Genomic DNA, 13167 nt, shown 5'->3' on the forward strand with positions numbered 1-13167 from the left:
ATTTGGAGATAAGAGGTGCTACGAAATGTTGTTATTGTGCCAGCCACGGTACTACCACACGAGCACTGCTCAGTCATCATGCACCTTGAAGATAATCCTTTCTCTGTTGGTAAACACCTTAGTCAGTCTCCGAAGAGACTGTCAAAAATTGCCGATGCTGACTATATTTCTAGTCATCATGGCGGGGTATTGGGAAAAGTTTTCAATTAGCAATAATCACGCCTCGGTTGAACCTCATTGGCTATGATACTGCCACTGCGCAAAGTTAGCCAAGCTAATGCCAGCAAATATCCCCTCTTTCTTGGATAAAGGAATCACCTTAAGGAGAGACAAACGCAGTTTACAGTGTTCCGCTGAGGATCATGGGATGCCATATGCTAATTAGACAGCCACTAAACAAGCATTGTTAATAAGCGGCTAAAGAGTCTTAGCATTTGAAAAGGCGGCAAAGAGGGCAAAACAAAGCCTGCCAGGGATGCCAGCATAGTGTTTTGTGGAGCAGGCTGCCAAGTGGGCCAGTCCCGCACTTGTAAAATACATGAAAAATACAATTTGAAAAATGGAGTAATGAGTCTACGTCACTGCCATGTGTGCTGATAATTGGGCCTGTGATTATTGTGCCTGGAAGTACTGGTAAGCTGCGCTGGCTAGAGGTGCTTGGGAGTTGGCCAAAGTCTTGGTGGTTGCAGGTTACTGGAGGAGAGAGATGGTACGTGAGCTGTTAATTTTCTGATGCTCATGGTAAGCATGAAGCTCCTTCCATTGCTGCTTTGAGGGTAGATGTGCAGGCTGGAGAAGGGATCCGGCGAATTACTCTAATGCTGGGAATACACGACGACATTTTTCAGTCGATTACTATCCGATCTTATTTCCGATCGACTTTCCGATTCTTATCTTTTCTGATCAATTTCCATTCATTTCTATGAGAAATCGATGAGAAAAAGGATCGATAATAAGATCGGACATGTTGGAAATTATCTATGGAACCATCTATCTGCTGAAAAAACTTATGGTGTATTCCCAGCATAATGTTGACGGTTTGATGCCTCTTTTATGCATGGTATAATCCATGTTTAATATCACAGCAGAAAAAGTTGAAGAGAAATAGATTCAAGACGCAGGGAGGCTGTGAGAGTTCGGGGGATGCACAGAAAGCGGCTGATGTTTCGGTTATGGCTTACTGCAAGCAAAGCACGCAAGAGTCAGCAGTTGCAGAGGGAACTCAGGTAGCGGAAGTGATGGCCAATGAGCATGGGGTAAAGGAAAGGCATCGCCTGAACAGGGACTTGAACCTTGGACCCTCAGATTAAAAGTCTGATGCTCTACCGACTGAGCTATCCAGGCCCTGGAAGATGAGCTTCACCAGCAGCTCAAAAGTCAGTTATTCCAAGCAGGATGGATGGAAGGTCTAGTACATGCCCTGAGCTGGCTATAGCCTGCGACCTCTACATTTTCTAGGTCAGATCTCTGAAAGAATAAAACTGTACTTGATTTGGAAGGTGGCATTAGAAAGGTAGCCACCAATCAGCGAAGGCATGGAAAGCGGCCGACATCGGTGTTTTGGCCTGGTGCAAGCGGAGCATGCAAGAGGCTGCAGTTGAGGAAGATAGGGAGAGGACACGAAGCATAACGAAAGGCAGAGAGCATCGCCTGAACAGGGACTTGAACCCTGGACCCTCAGATTAAAAGTCTGATGCTCTACCGACTGAGCTATCCAGGCTCTGAAAAGGTGCGATCACCAGCAGCTCAAAGTTTAGCTACAGTATTTCCAGGCTGGGCGCAAGTTAAGGTCTAGTGCAAGTCATGAGCAGTCTATAGCACCTAGATAGCCGGGAAACAGCAGAATGCGCTGTTGTTTCCTTCAACCATCAGGTTCTTCACCTTGGCTGATTGTTGACACTTTTAAAACAATGGTACACCAGCCAGAAGAAGCTATAGGCCGGCGATACCTAAATGTCAGCGGTGCTCTGTTTCTGAGCACCCCAACAACGCTTGCAGAAAGAGCTAGCGAGAGGCCACGGGATCGTATCTAGTGCAAATAAATGGAGCTTGTGACCTCCAAATTTTTCAGGCCAGACCTCTGAGAAACAACACTGTTCTCTCTCTTAGGAATGTGGCATTAGAAAAGTAGCAACCTGCAGATGAAAAGTGGACTTTTGTCATTTTAGTCATCCTGCTGGTGTTTATAAATTTGCCAGAGAGTAAGACACTGGACCTCACCCTCATGAAAGAACGCTGACAAGTGAGCATTTTGTGGCCAAGACTGATTTGGAGATAAGAGGTGCTACGAAATGTTGTTATTGTGCCAGCCACGGTACTACCACACGAGCACTGCTCAGTCATCATGCACCTTGAAGATAATCCTTTCTCTGTTGGTAAACACCTTAGTCAGTCTCCAAAGAGACTGTCAAAAATTGCCAATGCTGACTATATTTCAAGCCATCATGGCAGGGTATTGGGAAAAGTTTTCAATTAGCAATAATCACGCCTCGGTTGAACCTCATTGGCTATGATACTGCCACTGCGCAAAGTTAGCCAAGCTAATGCCAGCAAATATCCCCTCTTTCTTGGATAAAGGAATCACCTTAAGGAGAGACAAACGCAGTTTACAGTGTTCCGCTGAGGATCATGGGATGCCATATGCTAATTAGACAGCCACTAAACAAGCATTGTTAATAAGCGGCTAAAGAGTCTTAGCATTTGAAAAGGCGGCAAAGAGGGCAAAACAAAGCCTGCCAGGGATGCCAGCATAGTGTTTTGTGGAGCAGGCTGCCAAGTGGGCCAGTCCCGCACTTGTAAAATACATGAAAAATACAATTTGAAAAATGGAGTAATGAGTCTACGTCACTGCCATGTGTGCTGATAATTGGGCCTGTGATTATTGTGCCTGGAAGTACTGGTAAGCTGCGCTGGCTAGAGGTGCTTGGGAGTTGGCCAAAGTCTTGGTGGTTGCAGGTTACTGGAGGAGAGAGATGGTACGTGAGCTGTTAATTTTCTGATGCTCATGGTAAGCATGAAGCTCCTTCCATTGCTGCTTTGAGGGTAGATGTGCAGGCTGGAGAAGGGATCCGGCGAATTACTCTAATGCTGGGAATACACGACGACATTTTTCAGTCGATTACTATCCGATCTTATTTCCGATCGACTTTCCGATTCTTATCTTTTCTGATCAATTTCCATTCATTTCTATGAGAAATCGATGAGAAAAAGGATCGATAATAAGATCGGACATGTTGGAAATTATCTATGGAACCATCTATCTGCTGAAAAAACTTATGGTGTATTCCCAGCATAATGTTGACGGTTTGATGCCTCTTTTATGCATGGAATAATCCATGTTTAATATCACAGCAGAAAAAGTTGAAGAGAAATAGATTCAAGACGCAGGGAGGCTGTGAGAGTTCGGGGGATGCACAGAAAGCGGCTGATGTTTCGGTTATGGCTTACTGCAAGCAAAGCACGCAAGAGTCAGCAGTTGCAGAGGGAACTCAGGTAGCGGAAGTGATGGCCAATGAGCATGGGGTAAAGGAAAGGCATCGCCTGAACAGGGACTTGAACCCTGGACCCTCAGATTAAAAGTCTGATGCTCTACCGACTGAGCTATCCAGGCCCTGGAAGGTGAGCTTCACCAGCAGCTCAAAAGTCAGTTATTCCAAGCAGGATGGACGGAAGGTCTAGTACATGCCCTGAGCTGGCTATAGCCTGCGACCTCTACATTTTCTAGGTCAGATCTCTGAAAGAATAAAACTGTACTTGATTTGGAAGGTGGCATTAGAAAGGTAGCCACCAATCAGCGAAGGCATGGAAAGCGGCCGACATCGGTGTTTTGGCCTGGTGCAAGCGGAGCACGCAAGAGGCTGCAGTTGAGGAAGATAGGGAGAGGACACGAAGCATAACGAAAGGCAGAGAGCATCGCCTGAACAGGGACTTGAACCCTGGACCCTCAGATTAAAAGTCTGATGCTCTACCGACTGAGCTATCCAGGCTCTGAAAAGGTGCGATCACCAGCAGCTCAAAGTTTAGCTACAGTATTTCCAGGATGGGCGCAAGTTAAGGTCTAGTGCAAGTCATGAGCAGTCTATAGCACCGAGATAGCCAGGAAACAGCAGAATGCGCTGTTGTTTCCTTCAACCATCAGGTTCTTCACCTTGGCTGATTGTTGACACTTTTAAAACAATGGTACACCAGCCAGAAGAAGCTATAGGCCGGCGAAACTTAAATGTCAGCGGTGCTCTGTTTCTGAGCACCCCAACAACGCTTGCAGAAAGAGCTAGCGAGAGGCCACGGGATCGTATCTAGCGCAAATAAATGGAGCTTGTGACCTCCAAATTTTTCAGGCCAGACCTCTGAGAAACAACACTGTTCTCTCTCTTAGGAATGTGGCATTAGAAAAGTAGCAACCTGTAGATGAAAAGTGGACTTTTGTCATTTTAGTCATCCTGCTGGTGTTTATAAATTTGCCAGAGAGTAAGACACTGGACCTCACCCTCATGAAAGAACGCTGACAAGTGAGCATTTTGTGGCCAAGACTGATTTGGAGATAAGAGGTGCTACGAAATGTTGTTATTGTGCCAGCCACGGTACTACCACACGAGCACTGCTCAGTCATCATGCACCTTGAAGATAATCCTTTCTCTGTTGGTAAACACCTTAGTCAGTCACCGAAGAGACTGTCAAAAATTGCCGATGCTGACTATATTTCTAGTCATCATGGCGGGGTATTGGGAAAAGTTTTCAATTAGCAATAATCACGCCTCGGTTGAACCTCATTGGCTATGATACTGCCACTGCGCAAAGTTAGCCAAGCTAATGCCAGCAAATATCCCCTCTTTCTTGGATAAAGGAATCACCTTAAGGAGAGACAAACGCAGTTTACAGTGTTCCGCTGAGGATCATGGGATGCCATATGCTAATTAGACAGCCACTAAACAAGCATTGTTAATAAGCGGCTAAAGAGTCTTAGCATTTGAAAAGGCGGCAAAGAGGGCAAAACAAAGCCTGCCAGGGATGCCAGCATAGTGTTTTGTGGAGCAGGCTGCCAAGTGGGCCAGTCCCGCACTTGTAAAATACATGAAAAATACAATTTGAAAAATGGAGTAATGAGTCTACGTCACTGCCATGTGTGCTGATAATTGGGCCTGTGATTATTGTGCCTGGAAGTACTGGTAAGCTGCGCTGGCTAGAGGTGCTTGGGAGTTGGCCAAAGTCTTGGTGGTTGCAGGTTACTGGAGGAGAGAGATGGTACGTGAGCTGTTAATTTTCTGATGCTCATGGTAAGCATGAAGCTCCTTCCATTGCTGCTTTGAGGGTAGATGTGCAGGCTGGAGAAGGGATCCGGCGAATTACTCTAATGCTGGGAATACACGACGACATTTTTCAGTCGATTACTATCCGATCTTATTTCCGATCGACTTTCCGATTCTTATCTTTTCTGATCAATTTCCATTCATTTCTATGAGAAATCGATGAGAAAAAGGATCGATAATAAGATCGGACATGTTGGAAATTATCTATGGAACCATCTATCTGCTGAAAAAACTTATGGTGTATTCCCAGCATAATGTTGACGGTTTGATGCCTCTTTTATGCATGGAATAATCCATGTTTAATATCACAGCAGAAAAAGTTGAAGAGAAATAGATTCAAGACGCAGGGAGGCTGTGAGAGTTCGGGGGATGCACAGAAAGCGGCTGATGTTTCGGTTATGGCTTACTGCAAGCAAAGCACGCAAGAGTCAGCAGTTGCAGAGGGAACTCAGGTAGCGGAAGTGATGGCCAATGAGCATGGGGTAAAGGAAAGGCATCGCCTGAACAGGGACTTGAACCTTGGACCCTCAGATTAAAAGTCTGATGCTCTACCGACTGAGCTATCCAGGCCCTGGAAGATGAGCTTCACCAGCAGCTCAAAAGTCAGTTATTCCAAGCAGGATGGACGGAAGGTCTAGTACATGCCCTGAGCTGGCTATAGCCTGTGACCTCTACATTTTCTAGGTCAGATCTCTGAAAGAATAAAACTGTACTTGATTTGGAAGGTGGCATTAGAAAGGTAGCCACCAATCAGCGAAGGCATGGAAAGCGGCCGACATCGGTGTTTTGGCCTGGTGCAAGCGGAGCACGCAAGAGGCTGCAGTTGAGGAAGATAGGGAGAGGACACGAAGCATAACGAAAATCAGAGAGCATCGCCTGAACAGGGACTTGAACCCTGGACCCTCAGATTAAAAGTCTGATGCTCTACCGTCTGAGCTATCCAGGCTCTGAAAAGGTGCGATCACCAGCAGCTCAAAGTTTAGCTACAGTATTTCCAGGATGGGCGCAAGTTAAGGTCTAGTGCAAGTCATGAGCAGTCTATAGCACCGAGATAGCCGGGAAACAGCAGAATGCGCTGTTGTTTCCTTCAACCATCAGGTTCTTCACCTTGGCTGATTGTTGACACTTTTAAAACAATGGTACACCAGCCAGAAGAAGCTATAGGCCGGCGAAACCTAAATGTCAGCGGTGCTCTGTTTCTGAGCACCCCAACAACGCTTGCAGAAAGAGCTAGCGAGAGGCCACGGGATCGTATCTAGCGCAAATAAATGGAGCTTGTGACCTCCAAATTTTTCAGGCCAGACCTCTGAGAAACAACACTGTTCTCTCTCTTAGGAATGTGGCATTAGAAAAGTAGCAACCTGCAGATGAAAAGTGGACTTTTGTCATTTTAGTCATCCTGCTGGTGTTTATAAATTTGCCAGAGAGTAAGACACTGGACCTCACCCTCATGAAAGAACGCTGACAAGTGAGCATTTTGTGGCCAAGACTGATTTGGAGATAAGAGGTGCTACGAAATGTTGTTATTGTGCCAGCCACGGTACTACCACACGAGCACTGCTCAGTCATCATGCACCTTGAAGATAATCCTTTCTCTGTTGGTAAACACCTTAGTCAGTCTCCGAAGAGACTGTCAAAAATTGCCGATGCTGACTATATTTCAAGTCATCATGGCGGGGTATTGGGAAAAGTTTTCAATTAGCAATAATCACGCCTCGGTTGAACCTCATTGGCTATGATACTGCCACTGCGCAAAGTTAGCCAAGCTAATGCCAGCAAATATCCCCTCTTTCTTGGATAAAGGAATCACCTTAAGGAGAGACAAACGCAGTTTACAGTGTTCCGCTGAGGATCATGGGATGCCATATGCTAATTAGACAGCCACTAAACAAGCATTGTTAATAAGCGGCTAAAGAGTCTTAGCATTTGAAAAGGCGGCAAAGAGGGCAAAACAAAGCCTGCCAGGTTTGCCAGCATAGTGTTTTGTGGAGCAGGCTGCCAAGTGGGCCAGTCCCGCACTTGTAAAATACATGAAAAATACAATTTGAAAAATGGAGTAATGAGTCTACGTCACTGCCATGTGTGCTGATAATTGGGCCTGTGATTATTGTGCCTGGAAGTACTGGTAAGCTGCGCTGGCTAGAGGTGCTTGGGAGTTGGCCAAAGTCTTGGTGGTTGGAGGTTACTGGAGGAGAGAGATGGTACGTGAGCTGTTAATTTTCTGATGCTCATGGTAAGCATGAAGCTCCTTCCATTGCTGCTTTGAGGGTAGATGTGCAGGCTGGAGAAGGGATCCGGCGAATTACTCTAATGCTGGGAATACACGACGACATTTTTCAGTCGATTACTATCCGATCTTATTTCCGATCGACTTTCCGATTCTTATCTTTTCTGATCAATTTCCATTCATTTCTATGAGAAATCGATGAGAAAAAGGATCGATAATAAGATCGGACATGTTGGAAATTATCTATGGAACCATCTATCTGCTGAAAAAACTTATGGTGTATTCCCAGCATAATGTTGACGGTTTGATGCCTCTTTTATGCATGGAATAATCCATGTTTAATATCACAGCAGAAAAAGTTGAAGAGAAATAGATTCAAGACGCAGGGAGGCTGTGAGAGTTTGGGGGATGCACAGAAAGCGGCTGATGTTTCGGTTATGGCTTACTGCAAGCAAAGCACGCAAGAGGCAGCAGTTGCAGAGGGAACTCAGGTAGCGGAAGTGATGGCCAATGAGCATGGGGTAAAGGAAAGGCATCGCCTGAACAGGGACGTGAACCCTGGTCCCTCAGATTAAAAGTCTGATGCTCTACCGACTGAGCTATCCAGGCCCTGGAAGATGAGCTTCACCAGCAGCTCAAAAGTCAGTTATTCCAAGCAGGATGGACGGAAGGTCTAGTACATGCCCTGAGCTGGCTATAGCCTGTGACCTCTACATTTTCTAGGTCAGATCTCTGAAAGAATAAAACTGTACTTGATTTGGAAGGTGGCATTAGAAAGGTAGCCACCAATCAGCGAAGGCATGGAAAGCGGCCGACATCGGTGTTTTGGCCTGGTGCAAGCGGAGCACGCAAGAGGCTGCAGTTGAGGAAGATAGGGAGAGGACACGAAGCATAACGAAAATCAGAGAGCATCGCCTGAACAGGGACTTGAACCCTGGACCCTCAGAATAAAAGTCTGATGCTCTACCGTCTGAGCTATCCAGGCTCTGAAAAGGTGCGATCACCAGCAGCTCAAAGTTTAGCTACAGTATTTCCAGGCTGGGCGCAAGTTAAGGTCTAGTGCAAGTCATGAGCAGTCTATAGCACCGAGATAGCCGGGAAACAGCAGAATGCGCTGTTGTTTCCTTCAACCATCAGGTTCTTCACCTTGGCTGATTGTTGACACTTTTAAAACAATGGTACACCAGCCAGAAGAAGCTATAGGCCGGCGAAACCTAAATGTCAGCGGTGCTCTGTTTCTGAGCACCCCAACAACGCTTGCAGAAAGAGCTAGCGAGAGGCCACGGGATCGTATCTAGCGCAAATAAATGGAGCTTGTGACCTCCAAATTTTTCAGGCCAGACCTCTGAGAAACAACACTGTTCTCTCTCTTAGGAATGTGGCATTAGAAAAGTAGCAACCTGCAGATGAAAAGTGGACTTTTGTCATTTTAGTCATCCTGCTGGTGTTTATAAATTTGCCAGAGAGTAAGACACTGGACCTCACCCTCATGAAAGAACGCTGACAAGTGAGCATTTTGTGGCCAAGACTGATTTGGAGATAAGAGGTGCTACGAAATGTTGTTATTGTGCCAGCCACGGTACTACCACACGAGCACTGCTCAGTCATCATGCACCTTGAAGATAATCCTTTCTCTGTTGGTAAACACCTTAGTCAGTCTCCGAAGAGACTGTCAAAAATTGCCGATGCTGACTATATTTCAAGTCATCATGGCGGGGTATTGGGAAAAGTTTTCAATTAGCAATAATCACGCCTCGGTTGAACCTCATTGGCTATGATACTGCCACTGCGCAAAGTTAGCCAAGCTAATGCCAGCAAATATCCCCTCTTTCTTGGATAAAGGAATCACCTTAAGGAGAGACAAACGCAGTTTACAGTGTTCCGCTGAGGATCATGGGATGCCATATGCTAATTAGACAGCCACTAAACAAGCATTGTTAATAAGCGGCTAAAGAGTCTTAGCATTTGAAAAGGCGGCAAAGAGGGCAAAACAAAGCCTGCCAGGGATGCCAGCATAGTGTTTTGTGGAGCAGGCTGCCAAGTGGGCCAGTCCCGCACTTGTAAAATACATGAAAAATACAATTTGAAAAATGGAGTAATGAGTCTACGTCACTGCCATGTGTGCTGATAATTGGGCCTGTGATTATTGTGCCTGGAAGTACTGGTAAGCTGCGCTGGCTAGAGGTGCTTGGGAGTTGGCCAAAGTCTTGGTGGTTGCAGGTTACTGGAGGAGAGAGATGGTACGTGAGCTGTTAATTTTCTGATGCTCATGGTAAGCATGAAGCTCCTTCCATTGCTGCTTTGAGGGTAGATGTGCAGGCTGGAGAAGGGATCCGGCGAATTACTCTAATGCTGGGAATACACGACGACATTTTTCAGTCGATTACTATCCGATCTTATTTCCGATCGACTTTCCGATTCTTATCTTTTCTGATCAATTTCCATTCATTTCTATGAGAAATCGATGAGAAAAAGGATCGATAATAAGATCGGACATGTTGGAAATTATCTATGGAACCATCTATCTGCTGAAAAAACTTATGGTGTATTCCCAGCATAATGTTGACGGTTTGATGCCTCTTTTATGCATGGAATAATCCATGTTTAATATCACAGCAGAAAAAGTTGAAGAGAAATAGATTCAAGACGCAGGGAGGCTGTGAGAGTTCGGGGGATGCACAGAAAGCGGCTGATGTTTCGGTTATGGCTTACTGCAAGCAAAGCACGCAAGAGTCAGCAGTTGCAGAGGGAACTCAGGTAGCGGAAGTGATGGCCAATGAGCATGGGGTAAAGGAAAGGCATCGCCTGAACAGGGACTTGAACCCTGGACCCTCAGATTAAAAGTCTGATGCTCTACCGACTGAGCTATCCAGGCCCTGGAAGGTGAGCTTCACCAGCAGCTCAAAAGTCAGTTATTCCAAGCAGGATGGACGGAAGGTCTAGTTCATGCCCTGAGCTGGCTATAGCCTGCGACCTCTACATTTTCTAGGTCAGATCTCTGAAAGAATAAAACTGTACTTGATTTGGAAGGTGGCATTAGAAAGGTAGCCACCAATCAGCGAAGGCATGGAAAGCGGCCGACATCGGTGTTTTGGCCTGGTGCAAGCGGAGCACGCAAGAGGCTGCAGTTGAGGAAGATAGGGAGAGGACACGAAGCATAACGAAAGGCAGAGAGCATCGCCTGAACAGGGACTTGAACCCTGGACCCTCAGATTAAAAGTCTGATGCTCTACCGACTGAGCTATCCAGGCTCTGAAAAGGTGCGATCACCAGCAGCTCAAAGTTTAGCTACAGTATTTCCAGGATGGGCGCAAGTTAAGGTCTAGTGCAAGTCATGAGCAGTCTATAGCACCGAGATAGCCAGGAAACAGCAGAATGCGCTGTTGTTTCCTTCAACCATCAGGTTCTTCACCTTGGCTGATTGTTGACACTTTTAAAACAATGGTACACCAGCCAGAAGAAGCTATAGGCCGGCGAAACTTAAATGTCAGCGGTGCTCTGTTTCTGAGCACCCCAACAACGCTTGCAGAAAGAGCTAGCGAGAGGCCACGGGATCGTATCTAGCGCAAATAAATGGAGCTTGTGACCTCCAAATTTTTCAGGCCAGACCTCTGAGAAACAACACTGTTCTCTCTCTTAGGAATGTGGCATTAGAAAAGTAGCAACCTGCAGATGAAAAGTGGACTTTTGTCATTTTAGTCATCCTGCTGGTGTTTATAAATTTGCCAGAGAGTAAGACACTGGACCTCACCCTCATGAAAGAACGCTGACAAGTGAGCATTTTGTGGCCAAGACTGATTTGGAGATAAGAGGTGCTACGAAATGTTGTTATTGTGCCAGCCACGGTACTACCACACGAGCACTGCTCAGTCATCATGCACCTTGAAGATAATCCTTTCTCTGTTGGTAAACACCTTAGTCAGTCTCCGAAGAGACTGTCAAAAATTGCCGATGCTGACTATATTTCTAGTCATCATGGCGGGGTATTGGGAAAAGTTTTCAATTAGCAATAATCACGCCTCGGTTGAACCTCATTGGCTATGATACTGCCACTGCGCAAAGTTAGCCAAGCTAATGCCAGCAAATATCCCCTCTTTCTTGGATAAAGGAATCACCTTAAGGAGAGACAAACGCAGTTTACAGTGTTCCGCTGAGGATCATGGGATGCCATATGCTAATTAGACAGCCACTAAACAAGCATTGTTAATAAGCGGCTAAAGAGTCTTAGCATTTGAAAAGGCGGCAAAGAGGGCAAAACAAAGCCTGCCAGGGATGCCAGCATAGTGTTTTGTGGAGCAGGCTGCCAAGTGGGCCAGTCCCGCACTTGTAAAATACATGAAAAATACAATTTGAAAAATGGAGTAATGAGTCTACGTCACTGCCATGTGTGCTGATAATTGGGCCTGTGATTATTGTGCCTGGAAGTACTGGTAAGCTGCGCTGGCTAGAGGTGCTTGGGAGTTGGCCAAAGTCTTGGTGGTTGCAGGTTACTGGAGGAGAGAGATGGTACGTGAGCTGTTAATTTTCTGATGCTCATGGTAAGCATGAAGCTCCTTCCATTGCTGCTTTGAGGGTAGATGTGCAGGCTGGAGAAGGGATCCGGCGAATTACTCTAATGCTGGGAATACACGACGACATTTTTCAGTCGATTACTATCCGATCTTATTTCCGATCGACTTTCCGATTCTTATCTTTTCTGATCAATTTCCATTCATTTCTATGAGAAATCGATGAGAAAAAGGATCGATAATAAGATCGGACATGTTGGAAATTATCTATGGAACCATCTATCTGCTGAAAAAACTTATGGTGTATTCCCAGCATAATGTTGACGGTTTGATGCCTCTTTTATGCATGGTATAATCCATGTTTAATATCACAGCAGAAAAAGTTGAAGAGAAATAGATTCAAGACGCAGGGAGGCTGTGAGAGTTCGGGGGATGCACAGAAAGCGGCTGATGTTTCGGTTATGGCTTACTGCAAGCAAAGCACGCAAGAGTCAGCAGTTGCAGAGGGAACTCAGGTAGCGGAAGTGATGGCCAATGAGCATGGGGTAAAGGAAAGGCATCGCCTGAACAGGGACTTGAACCTTGGACCCTCAGATTAAAAGTCTGATGCTCTACCGACTGAGCTATCCAGGCCCTGGAAGATGAGCTTCACCAGCAGCTCAAAAGTCAGTTATTCCAAGCAGGATGGATGGAAGGTCTAGTACATGCCCTGAGCTGGCTATAGCCTGCGACCTCTACATTTTCTAGGTCAGATCTCTGAAAGAATAAAACTGTACTTGATTTGGAAGGTGGCATTAGAAAGGTAGCCACCAATCAGCGAAGGCATGGAAAGCGGCCGACATCGGTGTTTTGGCCTGGTGCAAGCGGAGCATGCAAGAGGCTGCAGTTGAGGAAGATAGGGAGAGGACACGAAGCATAACGAAAGGCAGAGAGCATCGCCTGAACAGGGACTTGAACCCTGGACCCTCAGATTAAAAGTCTGATGCTCTACCGACTGAGCTATCCAGGCTCTGAAAAGGTGCGATCACCAGCAGCTCAAAGTTTAGCTACAGTATTTCCAGGCTGGGCGCAAGTTAAGGTCTAGTGCAAGTCATGAGCAGTCTATAGCACCTAGATAGCCGGGAAA

At 46.0% G+C, this 13167-nt stretch overlaps 18 non-coding genes across 18 annotated transcripts; all 18 read right to left on the reverse strand.

Annotated features, from left to right (window-relative positions):
• Positions 1–126: 126 nt before the first annotated feature.
• Positions 127–267, reverse strand: LOC137564819 (U4 spliceosomal RNA). Its single transcript, XR_011030889.1, has one exon. It is a non-coding gene; the product is annotated as a U4 spliceosomal RNA (small nuclear RNA).
• Positions 268–1271: 1004 nt separating this feature from the next.
• On the reverse strand, positions 1272–1344 carry TRNAK-UUU (transfer RNA lysine (anticodon UUU)). The gene has a single exon. It is a non-coding gene; the product is annotated as a tRNA-Lys (tRNA).
• A 303-nt stretch (positions 1345–1647) lies between these two features.
• On the reverse strand, positions 1648–1720 carry TRNAK-UUU (transfer RNA lysine (anticodon UUU)). Its single transcript has one exon. It is a non-coding gene; the product is annotated as a tRNA-Lys (tRNA).
• A 672-nt stretch (positions 1721–2392) lies between these two features.
• Positions 2393–2533, reverse strand: LOC137564706 (U4 spliceosomal RNA). Its single transcript, XR_011030788.1, has one exon. It is a non-coding gene; the product is annotated as a U4 spliceosomal RNA (small nuclear RNA).
• A 1004-nt stretch (positions 2534–3537) lies between these two features.
• On the reverse strand, positions 3538–3610 carry TRNAK-UUU (transfer RNA lysine (anticodon UUU)). Its single transcript has one exon. It is a non-coding gene; the product is annotated as a tRNA-Lys (tRNA).
• A 303-nt stretch (positions 3611–3913) lies between these two features.
• TRNAK-UUU (transfer RNA lysine (anticodon UUU)) lies at positions 3914–3986 on the reverse strand. Its single transcript has one exon. It is a non-coding gene; the product is annotated as a tRNA-Lys (tRNA).
• Positions 3987–4658: 672 nt separating this feature from the next.
• LOC137564675 (U4 spliceosomal RNA) lies at positions 4659–4799 on the reverse strand. Its single transcript, XR_011030761.1, has one exon. It is a non-coding gene; the product is annotated as a U4 spliceosomal RNA (small nuclear RNA).
• Positions 4800–5803: 1004 nt separating this feature from the next.
• TRNAK-UUU (transfer RNA lysine (anticodon UUU)) lies at positions 5804–5876 on the reverse strand. Its single transcript has one exon. It is a non-coding gene; the product is annotated as a tRNA-Lys (tRNA).
• A 303-nt stretch (positions 5877–6179) lies between these two features.
• Positions 6180–6252, reverse strand: TRNAK-UUU (transfer RNA lysine (anticodon UUU)). The gene has a single exon. It is a non-coding gene; the product is annotated as a tRNA-Lys (tRNA).
• A 672-nt stretch (positions 6253–6924) lies between these two features.
• Positions 6925–7065, reverse strand: LOC137564544 (U4 spliceosomal RNA). The gene has a single exon (XR_011030646.1). It is a non-coding gene; the product is annotated as a U4 spliceosomal RNA (small nuclear RNA).
• Positions 7066–8069: 1004 nt separating this feature from the next.
• TRNAK-UUU (transfer RNA lysine (anticodon UUU)) lies at positions 8070–8142 on the reverse strand. Its single transcript has one exon. It is a non-coding gene; the product is annotated as a tRNA-Lys (tRNA).
• Positions 8143–8445: 303 nt separating this feature from the next.
• TRNAK-UUU (transfer RNA lysine (anticodon UUU)) lies at positions 8446–8518 on the reverse strand. Its single transcript has one exon. It is a non-coding gene; the product is annotated as a tRNA-Lys (tRNA).
• Positions 8519–9190: 672 nt separating this feature from the next.
• LOC137564545 (U4 spliceosomal RNA) lies at positions 9191–9331 on the reverse strand. Its single transcript, XR_011030647.1, has one exon. It is a non-coding gene; the product is annotated as a U4 spliceosomal RNA (small nuclear RNA).
• Positions 9332–10335: 1004 nt separating this feature from the next.
• TRNAK-UUU (transfer RNA lysine (anticodon UUU)) lies at positions 10336–10408 on the reverse strand. The gene has a single exon. It is a non-coding gene; the product is annotated as a tRNA-Lys (tRNA).
• A 303-nt stretch (positions 10409–10711) lies between these two features.
• On the reverse strand, positions 10712–10784 carry TRNAK-UUU (transfer RNA lysine (anticodon UUU)). Its single transcript has one exon. It is a non-coding gene; the product is annotated as a tRNA-Lys (tRNA).
• A 672-nt stretch (positions 10785–11456) lies between these two features.
• LOC137564830 (U4 spliceosomal RNA) lies at positions 11457–11597 on the reverse strand. The gene has a single exon (XR_011030900.1). It is a non-coding gene; the product is annotated as a U4 spliceosomal RNA (small nuclear RNA).
• Positions 11598–12601: 1004 nt separating this feature from the next.
• On the reverse strand, positions 12602–12674 carry TRNAK-UUU (transfer RNA lysine (anticodon UUU)). Its single transcript has one exon. It is a non-coding gene; the product is annotated as a tRNA-Lys (tRNA).
• Positions 12675–12977: 303 nt separating this feature from the next.
• TRNAK-UUU (transfer RNA lysine (anticodon UUU)) lies at positions 12978–13050 on the reverse strand. Its single transcript has one exon. It is a non-coding gene; the product is annotated as a tRNA-Lys (tRNA).
• Positions 13051–13167: the final 117 nt, after the last annotated feature.

This window comes from Hyperolius riggenbachi, chromosome 3 (assembly GCF_040937935.1).
Source record: "Hyperolius riggenbachi isolate aHypRig1 chromosome 3, aHypRig1.pri, whole genome shotgun sequence".
In the NCBI taxonomy this organism is placed as follows: domain Eukaryota; kingdom Metazoa; phylum Chordata; class Amphibia; order Anura; family Hyperoliidae; genus Hyperolius; species Hyperolius riggenbachi.